The 12,097-nt window shown below is 37.4% G+C and overlaps 1 long non-coding RNA gene across 1 annotated transcript in view; it reads right to left on the reverse strand.

Moving 5' to 3' along the window:
• The window catches only part of LOC114896314, an 88,837-nt gene that overhangs the window by 35,193 nt on the left and 41,547 nt on the right, over nt 1–12,097 (reverse strand). The window lies entirely within an intron of this gene.

Consider the following 12,097-nt stretch of genomic DNA (forward strand, 5'->3'; position numbering starts at 1 on the left):
AAGCAGTCAAAAAAAGACATTATCACTCTCAACATTTTCCTTGTAGAGAAAATTGTGAGATTACAGAGCACGTAGCCATCTGACAAATAGCCATCAGCCTAGTTTGCATGACATTTTTCTTTTACGTTATTAAAAAAAAAAGAATCTAATCTCAACAGGTTTGAGTTTCTACGGCACCGAATACTTTTTAAATAGACAACAGTTACTTGATTTAAAAATTCATGAACTCTCTAGGATTTGAGAAAGAATGTTTTATTCTTACATGTCATTTATTTTCCATAGTGAAAGATATAATAATATCTACAGGGTCTTTAAGATAATATTATTCTTTTAACTAGTTTCACTTGGTATGTGTCAATACCACTGCTAGTATCAAAGATGGAAGTCTAATACAACGTGAGTTGTTTTTATATGCCAATGTTTTATTTTAAAACACACACATGTACATCTGAACCACATTACTAAATAATTTAGAGATGATAGCGCACCTAGAAAATTCCTCAGGAAGGTCACTCTTAAACGTTACTCCCACTGATTCAGTGGATTTCTATGTTAGTATAAGTTGCTGTTTAAGATCTAAATCAGTTCTCATATCTCACCAGTGAACCCACAATAAAGAGAGAACTGTGGAAGAAAAGGGTTTGCTTGCCATCCACACCCTATATTCAACCCATCTAGGTCATGTGCTGAAATTACATTTATCCAAAAGGGTGCAAAGCATTAAAATATACATTCAGAGAAGCCAGACAGCTCATTGTATGATGGTCCCATGCCCTATCTAGACCTCTCAAGGCTTTCCATAATTCTTACAAACCTGCAGTGCAAACAAAGGACATTTGTCCAATAATACCTCCACAAGGAAAGAATAGAAACATACTTTTATTTCCATGTTAAAATTGTAGAAAGCAGTCACAAAGGTTACTGCCACTAGAATCTGATCAAAATCATTACTAAATAATAATTTTAACAGATTATCATAAATGTCATAATTAAAGGTAAATGCCAGAAGAAATATCTGCTCCCTTACTTTCAGACAATCCTTAAATTAATGTTTTGAAAACTTTTATTTTAGCAATGGAAACCTGGACTCAAAAACACCCTTCTCTCATTTGTAATTGTAACTATTTGATTTACTTATTTTCAGTTTTACAATAAATGATGCTTTTTAAAGAACAGATGCTCTTTCTTTTCTTAATGTGTATTTGTCAATGTTAAGAAGAAAATGTTGTGTACTCCAAAAGTTTGCTACATCATGACAAAGAAGGGAAATTCAGGGTTAACTCTCTGCCGTTGAGTGGTGAATTGAGTGTGAGGCCAGAGACGGGACAGAATAGTCCTTGAGTGGGCAAAGCAGCTGGCTGGAGAGGACACAGGCCCTCACTGACTCTCACCTCCACCAAACAACCCAACAATAGGGACACTTCCCTGTGCCCAGAACAAATTCTCATTAGTTGTATCAGATTCATGTCGTCTTTTAAATTGAAGATTTATTTTAAAATCTTTAAAGGAGCGTATATATCTGACCTTTCAAGGTATGTGTAGAAGTAACAACACAAATCAAAACAACCCAAAGGAGAAAAGACATCTGTTTGATCAAGCATCTCTGTCTTCCACAGTGAGAAATATTATCATAAGTAAGAAAAAAAAAAAAAAAGAAATATCCCCTAATTTGCATAATTTAAGTAATGTTCTAAGGCTAACTCTTTACTGTTTGGGAAGTCTATGAGGCATTTGGTCCAATAGATAGAAGTCCACAAGGAATGGGAAGTGACATTACATTTATTATAAGATTATCCAGCATCAGATATTGACTTCGAACACATTTTAAAGAAAGGCAATTAAAGGGGGATCTAAGAATGCAAAATAATTGGAATCAAGTAGAGTTACTTGGTAGAAATAAAATTTGAAAGTGAAACACTTAAGCCTTTCATGCTTTTCTTAACATTACAATAGACGATAAGTTTTAAAAATTTCTCCTTTTAAAGGCAAAATGATGAACAATACATTCAATAATTGGTTCAGTTCTTAGATGAGTTTTTAAGACTTGATCTTCTGTAAGACTTAAAATGTATATAAATATGAATACATATATGAAAATAAAAATTTAAAAGTATGTGTTTGAGTAACACTAAAATAGAGGTTTCATGATTCCGTTACTGGTCTCCATTTAATGAGAAATCATATGTAAATATATTATTGGAGAGGCATGATGATTTTTTCCTCCTGTTCTAAAAGTTTAAAACCTTTATTCCACAGTGTCCTTTTAAAAAGCATTTGTGTGTGTGTTTGGTTGGTTTGTTGATTGGGGGTTTCCCCACCATCACCAGAAGTAAAGGTTGGCACCATTTTCCATCTGTATAACAATCCAATGTAAGTTGAAATGTCTTCATGATGCAAACTGGTGACTATGTGCTTTAACCCATTTTAATTCTCTCACTCCATGGAAACCCAACCTGAGACTTTTGCTCATGGTCGTATGTAGTATAAGTCACAAAGTAAAAATGGAGACATGTTGAACAGTGTCTCCCGCAAAATTCATGTGCCACTCAGAATCTCAGAATGTGACCTTATTTGGATATAAGATCTTTACAGATGTTAATTAAGGTAAGGATGGAAATGAGATCATACTGGATAAGGGTGGGCCCTAAATCCTATGAAACTATGCTTATAAAAGATGGGAAACAATACAGAAAGAGACACAGAGAGAAGTCCATGTAAAGATAAAGATGGAGATTGCAATAATGTGACTGAAAGCCAAGGAACATCTAGGGTCACCAGAAGCTGGAAGAGGCAATGAAGGACCCTTCTCTAGAGCCTTCAGACAAAGCATGACCGTGTGAACACCTTGATTTTGGACTTCTGGTCTTGAGAACTATGAGAGAGTAAACTTTCATTGTTTTAAGCCACCCAATTTGTGGTAATTTGTTACAGCAGCCCTAGGAAATTAATACAAGTCTTGTGCTTTAAAATCTCTAAGTTCATTCTTCAGTTATGAATTCAAAAGACAGGGGCTATTCAAGGTGTTGGCCTTTCTTAATAAGAATGAAATTTGAGGCCAGGATTATAGGATGTGGCCATGTTGGCTTTCAGTTAGAATACTTTTTTTTTACTGAGATCTAATTTTCAAAGTTTGTAATAGAATTGCCAAAGAATAAGCAGCAGATCATCTTCACTGTGAATAGTCCATTTTCTTTTCTAAGAAACTCAAGCAATTATTTAAAATTAGATCTATACCAAGGCAAAGAGGAAATCATTTATTAATAGAATTCCATCACAAAAAAGTCAAAACAGATAACACAGCATCAATTTTAAAATAAGTATCCCAAATAAATACAGTTGTGTCTGCAACTATTATATATAAATATAGTTGTGTCTGTTCATCTTTGGCAACAACTTTTATATCAAAAGTGTAGTTACCTTCACGATAAAGAAAGTTGTGATTTTTACCTATAGAGTCAAACCCTTGGTGATTTCCGTGACCTACTATGAGGCCTTTGCAAAACATGCTATATCATTATTCCACCATGGTCTAGACTTCTTAAATTTAATTTCGGGGAAAAATGAATGATTGCTAATAAAGCAATCATTTAAATCACCAGAAAGTGAAGGGAAAGACTGAAGTAGTTATGGCTTAATACCGAATAGAGTTTTAATCTTGCGATTGCCATCATAAACTGCTTTTCATCCAAAATAATAGAATATTCTAGATTTTATTGAAATTACTCCTGTCCTCCCCACAAGGTTTTAGGGCTTAGTTGTTAAAAAGGGATTTCTTTGTTGTTGTTCTATGACTGTTGAAAGTCGTATCTTTTATAATCTTACCCCTAGCCTAAAGTGAAAATGGGGGGGAAAAAATGGAATGCAACTATTGAAAAGGGCCACAGAAATAACTGTCATAGCAACAACCACCATCACAACAACAACCATTATTTATAAGTGTTTATCATATGTTAAGCACTAAACTCAGTCATTTTACATGTAGCATCTCAGTTAATACACCCTAAACGCTATGGGACCCATCCCTGCTGTCATCAGGTTAAATAGGAGGACTCTGAGACCCAGTGAAGTTAAATTAAGGGACTTGTCCAAGTTCACACAACTAACTGGTTGTATAAGCAGAACTTAGACCCAGTCCCTTAGTGTCGTACTTGCCACAATAGCTTAAGAGAAAAACATGAACAAAAATCATATTTCTATTAAGAACATTCACATTTTATAATTTAACAGGATGTGAGCATTACACTATACATCCAACATTTAGTTCACTCTTCTGCCCAAATTCATTTGAGAAGTGTTATACCCTACCCTTCCTGGGTAGATTGTCTCACTGTGGTCAGTTCTGGAATTGAGTTAAAAGAAAAAAGAACTTATTCATGTGAGGGGCAGTTTAGTATTTGCCTAAAATTCTGGCTGAAAATAATACTGGCTTTATCTAAAATATGTCACAGTGACCAGTTAAAAAAAACCCAGTACAGTCAATCAACTGTTTGTTTTGTCTATTGAGTAACCCCCAAAAACACATTTAGCAAATTTCAGTACTGAATTGATCTAACCCATGTCTGTTTCTGTGTGGGAGCTATGTGGTATACTCAAATGCAATGGATGAAGAATTCCTAAATTCTTCTACTAATGGGTTCTTTAGAATTGATTTAGAGCTTCTAACTAAAGAATGGTCCTCCTTTCTCTAGGAGGATTGCCCTTTGCAAATTTTAAGAATAAGTATCAGATGACCCTTCTTGTCATAGACCATGGATTTAAAGCTCTTCATCCTAATGATTCCTCAGAAAAAGAAAACAAAGACAAACAAAGCCTGAGGTTTGTTGTTCTTATTGTTGTAATTGTGGTTGGTATAACAAAATTGGATGCAGTAAACCCTCAAATGACAGAAGAGTCCTAGGCATATCCTGAGTAGATTGAAAGTTGGAAATAATAATAAATAAGAAAAACCATTTTCCAGTTGTTATTTCCAAAGATAACTGCTATGGGCTAATTTGTGTCCTCCCTGCCCCCAAATTCATGTCAAATTTGTAACTGTAACTGTATTTGGAGATAGGGCTTTTAGGAGTTAATTAAGGTTAGGTGAGGTCGTAAAGGTGGGGTCCAATAGCATCGGTGGACTTATAAGAAGAGGAAGACAGAGAGACCACTCTCTTTCCCTCCCTCCTTAAAAGTACTCAGAAGGAAAACCATGTGAGGACGCGGCAAGAAGGTGGCCACCTGCAAGCCAGGAAGAGAGTTCTCGCCAGAAACCAACCAGGCTGGTACCAGGATCGCTGACTTCCAGCGTCCAGAACAGTGAGAAAATAAATGTTTGTTGTTTAAGCCACTCAGTCTATGGTATTTTGCTGACTAAGATGATAAAACTATTAGCAAACCTTAAAAATATGTCAGAAAAGTAAAAAAATTTTAAAAAGCTTTCCACTTGCTCTAAACGCTTATAAATTTACCTGCTGCATGATCAGATTGATAGAAATTAAACAAGCAATTTACAGGGTTTCAGTTAGGGCCAATAGTAGGTAGTAAACAGCCTTAACAACCTGCACATTTTTTCTGGCCATTTCTCAAAAGCAGTAACTTTAAAAAGTTATTTTACTGAGAGTAAGTTAACGACAACATTTGCTGGAAACGCTCATATTGATGAGTTTTCTCAGATGAGTAGTCAGAGGTAGATTGCTAAATATTTTTCAACTAATTGTGAGCTCCAAATAAGAAGTGAAGCCCACTGGTACTTTGAACAAATTATAAACTTCATAGAGAACTTGTGATCTGCCTTTTCTATCAGAATCAAACAAAATATTGTACTCTAGCTGTGGTTAACTTGATCCTTTATGCTACAAATACACTGGCAGAAAATAAATTGGCTCCCCTTCTTTCTACTAATGGATCCCCTTATATTCAGAGACTATATTTCCAAAATTTCCTTGTACTGAAGAGGCTAATAGAATGGAAGCAGAAGTGATATGTATAACTTCTAGATCCCATTATTATAAAGAACCTGCTCGCCCTCTACCCTCTTTTTCCTCCCTCCTGAGGGCTGGTGAGGGTAAGCTGACTTTACCTATGTATATGAAGTCATCCAGCTCCCAAAGGATTACAGAGTAACAAGACAGAAGGAACCTGGGTGCCTGGCTATCTTTGTGAAGTAGAGTCACCCATCCACTCTGGACCACCTGCCAAGGTCTACACTATAAGAAAGAGAGGAGTAAATCTGTGACTTGTCTGAGCCACTGTACGTTGGAGTTGTGTTTAGTCCTCTAAATAATGTGCATATCTTACAGTTTACAGTGTGCCTTCCATATGCTATGTTCTAGAACATCCATCCATTCATTCAACAACTACTTTTTAAGTACATCTTATGTGTTAGCTCTACTCTAGGCTCTGAGCACACAACTAAGCCAAGCACACAAAGTCCCTGAACTCAGAATAACTTTCATTACAGTGATGGGGGAGGAAATGGGGCAGAGAGACAATAACAAAGTAAATACAAATAAACACAATAATTTCAAAACAGTAACAATAGTTTAAAGTGAAGGCTCTACGCTCAGATTGGCCCATGTTTAAACCCAGATTTTGCCATTTATCCCCTGTAGTGGCCAGCCTCCAAGAATGACCCCCCCAAACAGAAACATGCACACTGAACCACACCTCCTCCTTTATAGACCCCTCCTCTTGAATCTGAGCAGGCTCCATGACTCACTTTTGACCAATAGAATGAGGCCAAAGTGATGCTGTGTGTCTTCCAAGGTTAGGACATAGAAGACTTTCAGCTTCCACCTGGATCTTATGGAGTGCTCACCCAGAAAGGGGTCAGCTGTCATGTAACAAGATCAACTGACTGAGACTGCCAGGCTGAGGAAGCCATGTGGAGAGGCTGTACAGAGAGAGATGCCCGGCGAGACCAACCCTAGCTGTTCTGCCCATGCCGGTGTGTGAATGAAGAAGTCATCTTTGATGTTCAGCCTAATCAAGCCTTCAGCTGACTCGGCTGCCTTCTGACTGCAACAGCATGAGAGACCCCAAGTGAGAACCAGCCAGCTGAGCCCAAGCAACCACAGAACCAAGAGAAATGACACTAACTTAAGCCACCAATTTGGGTTATAACACAGCAGGAGCCAACTGGATCACCAGCTTCATGAATTAAGCACATTTCTTACTCTCTCTGTGCCTCCACTTTCTCACCTCCAAGGTTCCTATCTCATAAGGTTGCTACTAGAACTAAGTGAGTTAATCTGGAAAGTGCTTACAACAGTGCCTGGTTTGTGGTAAACACTTAGTAAATGTTGGCTATTATTATTTATGATCAATCAATAAAATAGGATGATGGGACAGAAATATTCATAGTGGATGCTCAGGAAGTTCTTACCTAGAAGATGACCCTTGAACTTAGACCTGAAAAATAAGGACTCCACCACGCAGAGAGCCGGAGAGGAGCCTCCAAACGGAGAGAGGAGTGAGGACAAAGATCCTGGGGTGGCAATGATACAGTGTTTTTGAGAGATACAGACATGGCCAGTGTGATTGGAGGGTGGTGAGCCAAACAGAATCATGTAAGCCATGATAAGGAATTTGGATTTTGTATTAAACACAAGAGAAAGCTTTGAGGGATTTTAAGAAGGGGAATGGCTTGGATCACTCTGTTGGAAGACGATTTTAGAAAGGCAAGAATGCAAGCAGGAAGAGCATTTAGAAGACTTTTGTAGTCATCTTAGTAAAAGACTTTGGTGACTTGAACCAGTGTTTAGCAGGGGAGATGGAGAGAAGAGGGCAGATTTGAGGATGTGTTCATTGAATGAGTGGCCCTTGGGCTGCCCATCAGGTCCCCATGGTAGAAATGAGATTTATTTTAACAAGGCCACTTTGGAACTTACATTACTTTAACCCCTTAGACAGAGTTCAAATCATTATACCCCAGGACGGCTCGAGTTTGTCTCATTTTGTATAGTTCAGGGTTCAGTTGCTACAGATTCTTGTTACTAAACAGGGGATGATAGAATATAAGTTTTCTCACCCATTTCTTATTATTATTCAAACACGAAAAGCAATTCAAAGCAATCTAGCTTAGTGGAAGGAGCATTACAAGGCAAATCAGGACACAGGTTGAAGTGGCAATACTGTAGCTGACCACTTATGTGAGCCTGCACAGAATTCTTGACCACTTAGGGGCCTTCTTGATTCTCAGCCCCTTCCAATTCTAAGAGTCTATCACTTTGGAGCTCTATTTTAAAATGCTACATTACCTGGACATATTTTATGCTCATGAGGTCAGGAGTCACGTCCTAAGTACTTTCTTGATGGTCCCAGGATCTAAACTCCATGACTCATGATTTTTGGCTCCTTGAGGCTAAAAGCACCTGCCACAAGGACGTAATTACAAGCAGATCATCACCAGAAAGAAGCTGTGATTTTATTTTTTGCCCATCTTATCCTAACCTGATAGGAAGGGGCCTGACAGTAAGTTGGCCTCTTTGTTTTATTGCCATCAATAAGTCATATTTAACATAAAATGCTTTATAGGCATCTTTCAAATAATCCATAAAATTTATTATTTTTAGGAAAACTTGGGAGGTTTTGCTCAGGCTTTACACTAAGACACAGAAAAGTCATCACTCAAGCAAGTTTTTCTAAAACTTCCTTGTTATGGGTGGAAAGCCTCTGGCACACATTCTACTAGGATTTCCATTTCATAGACTCACAGACATAGAAATCAAACTTATGGTTACCAAAGGGGAAAGGGTGGGGAGGGATAAATTGGGAATTTGGAATTAACAGATACACACTACTATATATAAAATAGATAAGCAACAAGGACCTGCTGTATAGCACAGGGAACTATATTCAATATCTTGTAATGCCCTATAATAACCTTATATAACCTGTAATGGAAAATAATCTGGAAAAGAGATATATACTTGCTGTACACCTGAAACATTGTTAATCAACTATACTTCAACTAAAAATTGCAAATATAACTTTAAAAAAAAAGATTTCTATTTCATATAGCAGCTCTTTCTTTAGTGGTGACAACAGAAAAGAGAGATTCTACATAAAATGGGAGAATGGAGGCACAGAACCTCACATGGCACCTGACAGGAGAGTTGTTCAGTTTCTTCTCTCTTCTCTCCTAATATTGAGCAGGTCTAATAAAATATGCTAGTGTTAGAAGACTTAGGATGACATCAAACTCGATTTGTAAAAATTTCACTTCTCGCTATCTGCCTGAGTTTCTTTCAGCTCACTTGCCCCTTAAGGTAAACTCTGTCTTTCACGTACACAGGCTTTGTTGCTTTCAGAGTTACATTTCGGAGCATGTGGGATGCAAGGTTAACTCTTGGATCTGAAAACCATAATGAGTCTTTCTTTGGACTTTATTGTTGCTGTCTGCCAGCTTTAAATTTTAGTGCTGTAGCACTGGATCTACAATTCATTGAATTAAATGAAAAGGAGGGGGACAGTAAGGTGAACACCAAGAGGACTTCTGAATACTGATCATAAATGGTGCCCCGCAGGAAAAGAATATGAAAAAGAATGTATATACGGTACATGTATAACCGAATCACTTTGCTTTACAGCAGAAATTAACACAACATTATAAATCAACTATATGTCAATAAAATAAATTTTTAAAAATGGTGCCAGGTAAAGATAATAGCATCACCATCACTGATGTCCTTACATAGCCACCAATCTCACTCACTGGTGCTGTATTCACTTTGACTGCCAAAATATAACAGGCCAGCATCATTATAATTTGAAATCAGTAAGGGGAGATAATGCTCACCTGACAAAATAAGTTAAAATTTAACAAAATACAGTCAAATTTCAATAGTCTTATAAGCTGAAGATGGAAAATAATCAATTAGCAGCAAAGGATACAGTGGCAATTGTGCCCAATGGAGAAAGAGGTGTGGATTTGCATAGAAGGTCAGCACATTGTTGAAGTGGTGTTGGTTACCATCAAACAAAGAGAATAACACATTTGGAGGTGTTAATGAAAAGCCAAGAAAGAAAGATAGAATTGGCAGTTTCGCCAGTTTGCCAGCCTGTGTGCCTCCTGGCCAACTAGTAGGGAGTATGAGAAAAGGACTAAAATTCGAGTTTAAAGACATATTTCCCTGCCCCCTGGGAAAGAGAATGGGATGATGGTAGATGAAGTCAGTTCAAAAGAAGCCCTGATGTTTTTCTTCTCATAAAAAAGGAAGCAAATTATCCCATCCAAGTGCAACTGAATCAAATTTGAACTTCCTGAAAATTTATCAGTTGATAAACGAGGATTTACGTTCAAGGATACATTCCATGCCTAATCTTCATTTTACTACTTTTGGAGATAAATCTTCCTTAGCATTGAAATCTTTCAAAGATAGCCTTTCTTGCAGAACAAATTGTTAGAAGTGTGCAACAAATTGGCCAGATGTCGCTGAGGCATAAATTCTCTCTTAAAAGTAAGGTAAGAACTTTTAGTAACTACCTCATGCTCTCACACCACTAGTTTTCTACTTAGTTCTTTGAAACTGTAATGTTCAAAGGATTTCTCTTGTTATTGAAAGAGTTAATACAGTTTCTCAAAAATGCTTCTCTTCTCACAGAATTATAGTTTATATTTTGGGAGAATCTGGCACAGCTTAAGTTACAGCTTAACTGATTTTCTCAGTAGAATCCAACAATAAGTCATTTCCCCCACCCATCTGTCCCTAAGTGTTTATTAGTAGGGTAGACACAAAATGTCAAGAGGAAAAAGTATTATTCATCTTAATCTACTGTCTTCAAGACTGCACATCAGGTACCTAAATAACAGCCGTCTTCATAGCTTGCTCCCAAACAGGTAGCTATCGCTTAGAGGGTTTTTACAAATACCCCAAGATCATTATCAACCCACTAGCCCTTCCCAGACTAACTGTATCACTGCAGGATAAGTGGGTTTAATTCTTACTTATCTAAAAAATAATACTCATTGCTAGGCACAAAAAGCAGCTTGTGGCATGAAGCTAGTTTTGCTCCTTTCCAGAAATTGCTGTTTTTAAGTTTCAAACCTTAGAAAAATCAGAGAGCAGAAATCTATTCGGATGTATATATTACTATGATTGTTACTATCCCCCAAACAGCCTCAGCAGCTTACCAACTGAAGGGCAGCAGAAAATCAGACCTTCTCCCTCCAGTAAGAAAAGTACTCTAAGCAAAATCTTCCTAGCTTACTAGCCTGGTATATGGTAAGGCCATAGTTCTGATTCTTAATTATCATCCCATTCCAGAGCCCAAATAAATAAATTACCTGTGGTTATTCCGCAGATATCTCAGTAGCTACACACACACACACACACACACACACACACACACACGTTTCACAAAGTATTGGCCAATGCCCACTTTCACATAGCTCTTTTAGTCTAAAAATAACTTAAACTTTCATGTCTTACCAAGACTGAGAAAAGGGAGGGAAAATCAAAGAAAACTAATTTGGGAATCAGAGGGGAAACATTTAACAGGCCTGTTGGGTGTTCTCTTAATGCTGTCTTGAATCTCAGATTAAATTATTATACTTTCTGTGTTGTAGTGCTGGGTCATTTGTGCATGAGGACAAAGGCAACTTCAACTTGATATTTCTATCATCCCTGCTGTGTGAAGAGTCCTTTTCCTGGTTTATAACATCAATCACTCTCGCAATAAATCTTGGTAGTGGATATGGTCATTTAAATCTCCACCTGCACAAACAACAGAAAATAAGAGAGCCCATAAATCTCTACACCGGTGATTAACAAATTTTGGATCCTGGGCAAAGATATTATGGGGGCGGGGAGGGGTCTCACTAATTCATTAATAAAGACTGATTTGCTGACAATCTGTTTAGTTTACAGCATAGGGGGAAAGCAAACAAGACCCTGCTAACAAAACAAAATGTTAGAGGTTAGTGAATTCCCAGCTGAGCCCAGGATTAGAGATATGGTATCTTAATGTAGGAGAGGGGTGCAGATTCCGAGCCAAAAGCTCAGAATCCGCTCTTGCATTTTGCTCTAGCCCCTCATTGTCAATGCTTAATTGCAAGGAAATAAACCTGGAGAACTAGTAAGAAAGATTCATGCATTCTGTCTCTCTGATTTCATTT

This window comes from Monodon monoceros, unplaced genomic scaffold, assembly GCF_005190385.1.
Source record: "Monodon monoceros isolate NGI ecotype Baffin Bay Population unplaced genomic scaffold, NGI_Narwhal_1 Super_Scaffold_15, whole genome shotgun sequence".
Taxonomy (NCBI): Eukaryota; Metazoa; Chordata; class Mammalia; order Artiodactyla; family Monodontidae; genus Monodon; species Monodon monoceros.